This window comes from Frankliniella occidentalis, unplaced genomic scaffold (assembly GCF_000697945.3).
Source record: "Frankliniella occidentalis isolate FOCC.00 unplaced genomic scaffold, Focc_3.1 Scaffold163, whole genome shotgun sequence".
In the NCBI taxonomy this organism is placed as follows: domain Eukaryota; kingdom Metazoa; phylum Arthropoda; class Insecta; order Thysanoptera; family Thripidae; genus Frankliniella; species Frankliniella occidentalis.
This window is the reverse complement of record NW_026267289.1, coordinates 473,165-478,904: the sequence shown is the minus strand read 5'-3', so window position 1 is coordinate 478,904 and position 5,740 is coordinate 473,165. Positions and strand designations below refer to the sequence as shown.

Genomic DNA, 5,740 nt, shown 5'->3' with positions numbered 1-5,740 from the left:
TCGTTAAAAAGACTTCATTTCGAAAAATTGTATATACACTCCTATTACCCCGCCTCGGGTGTCAGCGCCGCAGGCCTAGCTATACGTGCGCCAGGCGCGTCGCAGCGTAACAGTGTTTCGTGAAATATCGCGAAGCCTGTTACGCGAGACGTGGTCTGGCGTACATATAGCTAGTTAGTATTTACTAAAACAAACCGGTAGCGAGCCGGGGGCAGCGCGGCGCTGCAGCAGACGCCCCCACTTCAAAAGCGCACGCCATAAAGCGAGAGGACAAGCGGTGGCAGGACAGGACAGACAGATAGACAGACAGATAGGCAGACAGGCAGACAGATGGGAAGGTAGACAGACAGACACCGTGTAGTAGACGCACTGCGCTATTATCCCACTTCCATACTCTGCTATCCATCAGCGACGCAGGGCCGGCCGGCCGGGCTGACCGAGCAGGCCGCCAGCCCCTGACAAAATGTGTGCGGCCTGCGGGCAGGTCCTGCGGGCGGGTCCTGCAGGCCGGCGGGGCTAAGCGGCCACTATCCGTCTGGGCAGAGAGCTTAGCCGGTGACAGCGCGGCCGGCGACGACGGCTTTCCGGATGGACTTCCGGAAGGAGGACGCCGAGGAGGAGGAGGAGGATGAGGAGGAGAAGGGGGAGGAGGAGAGAGGAGTGGGGAGAGTGGGAGTGGGAGGAGGTGTCGCACTGTGTCTAGTGGTCGCCCCCATGGGGTGGGGGTGAGTCTGGGAAAACGTAAATACTGGCCAAAAGTAAAAGCGTTAATGGTAGGCCTACCGATTCAATGATCCACTAAAGCTTCCGATATTGCAAACTTGACAAGTAAACACAACGCATTCGACGCAATGTTACTAATGAGAGGAGATACGGGGGTTGCAGTGATGTGGGGATGTACGGGTCCCACAGCCTCGCACACTTCCACATCTCCAGAGCCGAGTATGCAATGCACACTTTGTCGCCAGCACAGTGTATAGCTCCACCACGGGTCTCACGCCTTGGCGGATGACCCCCTCGGCAGAGGCGCGAGAGAAGGAAGGAGGTTGCGAGCGGCACCGAGCGGGAAAAATAGCTGGACGCTAGACAGTGACACGAAAACCCTTTGAAAAAGAGATAAGCCTACACTCGCGGTGGAAGTGGTTGGCGCGCACACGCACACACACCTGTACACATACACGCACACACACACACACACTTGCACACATACACAGTGCTGCAGGGGGACCGCGGAGTGTACGCGTGTTGTGATACTATTAATTTCTCTATGCCATACGGGACGGGTTTGAGAGGCGCTGCTTCCTCTCTCCCCTGCTCTCTCTCTCTCTCTCGCTCTCTCTCTCTCTCTCTCTCTCTCTCTCTCTCTCTCTCTCTCTCTCTCCGTCTCTCTCTCTCTCTCTCTCTGTCCGTGAAAACTACCCGCGAGTTGGCAGCGGAACCAGCTTATTTGACGCGCCAGGCGAACTCAAATTGATAGATAATGGGTTCGCGCGGCGAGTAATCAATAATAACCGACTGGTTTTATTCAGAGAAGTCGGCGCCACGCACGCGTACCGGCCGCGCGTTCATTTTCCTCAACAACAAGACCCGCACTTCAACCGGGTAGCGCACCTTCACTAAACGCCCATTTAAAAGAGACAAAAAAAAAAACAACAAAAAAACGAGAGGGTCACGACTTCAATTTAGGATGTACACAGGATTACGTGATTACACACGGTAAAAATGACATCTTGGATTTCAAGCGATCTACTTGGTTTTCAAGACAGTTTTCAAGGAATCTACTTGAATTCCAACATGTTCTTTTTACCGTGCAGGGATTACACGTGAAATTTGTTAAAGTTCTGGCTATAACACCATAAATTTGGACAATAAGGCCAAATGTAGTGACAATGGTTTAAAATTTGGTCAAGTATCACACGGAATACGTAAGGATTACAAAGGAACTACACCCTCATCTGTACACATGATTGCGCGACCCGTGGCAAAAATATTTTACTTGAAGTCGGAGGGAAGTCGTAGGGAAGTCGTAGTGTCCGGCTAAAAAGGGGCGTTTTCTGTTGGAATCGTAAGTAAAACTGTAGGGAGCTGTAGGGTCCCTACCGAGGGACCCCTCCGCCTCCGACGCTCCCCATTGTCCTTGCCGCGCGGCCTCATACCTGCCCCGCCCGCTCCGGCCCAGTCGGGCAGTCGCATACACTTTTGCTGAAGAGCCCGACTCGCCCGGCCAAAGTAGGGGACAGGCATACTACTTTACTTAAAGTCCCTACTCACGAGGCATTATTCTGAAAATTTTTTAAGTGTCGACCAAAATGTTGACTTTTGAAAAAATAGTTTTTTAGGCGATTTGGAACATTGTGAACAACATATCAAAATGACAGGACATTTATTTTTTAAATTAACGTCATAAGTTTTGGACTTAGTTTCTTTGCTAGTCCTCCCACTCCCCTCCCCCCCTTTTTTCCTCAATAACTGGGAAATCATAAAATTTAACGAAAGTAACTCACAAAATATTATATCAGGGTCAAAATGAAGGAGATTATTTGATGTTCCCCCTGTTCAACCCTCTTGAACAAGTTTGAGCTCTGTATGTAGTTTTGACTTCGTTTGAATTTACGCGCCACCGCGCCACTGTGCGGGCGGCGGAGTCGGAGACGTTTCGGCTGCGCAGAGCAGGCGGAGTGACGCTAGAGCGCGGCGGCCATGTGTTTGGCTGATTACAAACATTTTTAAAATTTCTTTATCTTTTAGTTTCTTGGTCGAATCTCAGCACTTGGAATAATTCGTGTTGAGCATCGGTGTCAAGTGCGCATGCACTACTATTAGCAAAGTGATTGAAAAGATGGAACGGTGTCAGTTCACAGAATCAAATGTTTAACCTAACTTTTGCTTGGGCAGTGTAACATTACTTACTGCTTTCTATCAATTTGTGCTGTTTTGATTCTGAAATGGTCACGAACATATTCAACATTTTGAGTGGGATGCCCTTTGAAGGCTTTGCAAGAAAATTGGTGAAGCGCAAGTTGCTGGATTACTCAGTGGACCCAACTGTACTGTACTACACCGGACTCCAAAGGTATGTATCTTATCTCATTGCTGTTATACTTTCAAAACCCTCCCCTTTCTCAAATCTTTGCCTCCAATGGCTTCATTTTTATGTTAAAATGATTTCCTATAATACCCCTTTTTTTCTTAATACTTTGTCTTGCTTGGACTGTTTTCAGGATCACGAGGATTTGAATTTACCAGCGGCTAGACTGCGAACTTGCTGTGAGATGGATCAGGGCCACACGGATAAGCGGTGAGTACATGTTAGCCAAGCCAAGCCATTCTCTTTAGTAATAGACATTCTGTAAAGTCAGTTTATGGTTAATAAGCAGCAGTAGGTTATTTAAAATTATTTAAACTCAGGGGTGTTGCAAGAGTGATTATTAGTTAGCAGAGCTGCAAGAAAGTAAAGCTAAAAAATTTGCAGCAGTACTTCCGTTTCTCTAAATATGTAGCTTTATCTTTTATTGTGTTTATGTGACTATTTCAAGAGATAAAATAATTATGCAGTAGTCAGTTTATACTGATTATACTTAATTATACCCTAAGTACAGAAAAACATATATTATTTATTAGGATATCATACATACATTGCAGTCCTGTGGCAAATTTTTCTCTATAGTCACAGTTTCACACGTTGAAACCAATGTCAAAGAACGAAACTTCTTTCTTTAAGGATCTGAAGAACGTTTTCCAAAGCTTTGGGGATGTAATGGTACATTGTACTTTCTTTTATCCAAAACCATATTGGGATAGTTATTATTGAGGTGTCACTCAAATTTATAGAAAAGTTAAGCAAAAATTTTCCTGGTTAAAATTTAAAACAACACTGTAAAAAATTTCTATGGTAGATTTCCTATAAATGTATCTGCAGCAATTCACATATACATGTATAGGAAATTTCCCATACAAGCGTGTGGTAATTCTACCATACGCGTTAGTATTCTCACCATGCAAGTATAGGAATTTTCCTATACATCTGTGTAGGATATGTACTATGTGTGTGTGGCATTATCCCTACACATGTATAGGAATTTTCCTATACACCCGATGCTCTCTCAAAAAAGAAAAAGTTTTTTTCAACCACTTCCCAGCCGTTTTCCCTCGTTCCTTGTCGCCTTCCTGCCGCCTTTCGGTAATTTCATTTAAGTAAGTGAGCATTGATACAAATATGGAATACCTTACCGGATGGAGAGTTGAACCCCGAACTTCTGGCTTGCGATCCCGTCACGCTGACCACTAGACCACGGAGACTTGTTGGGAGGCCTGCCCCATCAAGCCTGGGTCATCCCAGAGCCGCGCGCCGCCCCTCGCTGGGCCATTCCCAGAGGGTCAGCCAGGTGTCGGCGCGGTGCCGGGGCTAGCCCACGGCTTTGGGGATTTACTCCTAGATGTTTTGATGTCGAGTTTTGAATTTTACTGCCTGCCCTGACTTGAAATTCGATTATCAGAGTTTAAACTGCTAAATAAATGTCCAACCCTGTGTGGTGTGGCGTCAGGCGTCAGAAATAAGCTCATAAAATGACCGCGCCGACCAAGATGTGAAAGGTAGAAAGATGTGCATATCTTTGCCCGTTTTTTAAATTCCGAACATTGTATAGGAAAATTGTCATCATCTAGTAAATTTCCTATACATATTAAGGTAAATATGCCTACCAGACACGTATCAGAATTTTCCCATACATTTCTGGGGATTTGCCTATACACTTGGTACTTTTCCCATACACACCTTCCCAAATAGGAAAATTCCTATACATTTATAGGAATTTTCACTTCCGATACGATGTATAGGAAATTTCCTATACATGCGTATAGTAGAATTCCCAACATTTTTTACAGTGAAACAAATAAACAAGTGTAAATAAAAAACTTAGATGTGTTTAATTTAAAATTACCTTCAAACACATAGTGCATTCTTTTGCTAAATAAATTTTGGTGAAAGCTCAATCATCACCATCTAAATATTATTTGTATTCAGTGAAAATACAATGTACCCTTACATCTCCAAAGCTTTGGAAAACAGTGATCAGATCTTTCAAGAATGAAGCCTCGGTCCAACATTGGTTTCAACTAGTCAACTGTTTGATAACAGGATTGCGTTCTATTTATGTTACCCTTATAACTATGAAATTTTTAACACTCTTGAATTGTAATCAAAAGTATCAGGGTTTTAACTAAATTATCTATTTATTTTCATCTTTTGGTGATTTATTTGGTGACCTTTTTTTTTCAAAGATGATATTTTATTTTTATTTGTAGGGGGTTCTGTTGCCATATTATAATATGCTTCATATGTTCCATTACTAATAGTACTTTTTTCTTTGTTTTAGGGATGGAGTACAAGTTTTCATCAAGAAATTTTCTGCTCATATTTGGTCTAGTTTGAATCTTTTTGTGCTGATGGAACCCTGACTGTAATAAACAAGTCTTACTTTATTTGATGTGCCATTTTTGAAAATTAAACAGCACTGTGATACACTGATAAATCAATTGTTCAACCAGTAAACAGTCTCAGGTGTTCAACATGGTTGTTGTGCACTTGCAAGGGTTCAACTTGCACTTGCACGCTTGGATGTGTTAACCGGTTCAGCACTTGGTTGATCAGTGTACCTGTTACTCGTTTGTCCTACTGCTCACCCTGCTCACCCGCGGCGCACCCGCGGCGCACCCCCGGCGCACCCCCAGCGCGACCCCC

The 5,740-nt window shown here is 44.3% G+C and overlaps 1 long non-coding RNA gene across 1 annotated transcript; it reads left to right on the top strand.

Moving 5' to 3' along the window:
• Positions 1 to 2,685: 2,685 nt before the first annotated feature.
• On the top strand, positions 2,686 to 5,468 carry LOC113216410 (uncharacterized). Its single transcript, XR_008011606.1, has 3 exons — positions 2,686 to 3,073; positions 3,222 to 3,298; positions 5,376 to 5,468. It is a non-coding gene; the product is annotated as an uncharacterized LOC113216410 (long non-coding RNA).
• Positions 5,469 to 5,740: the final 272 nt, after the last annotated feature.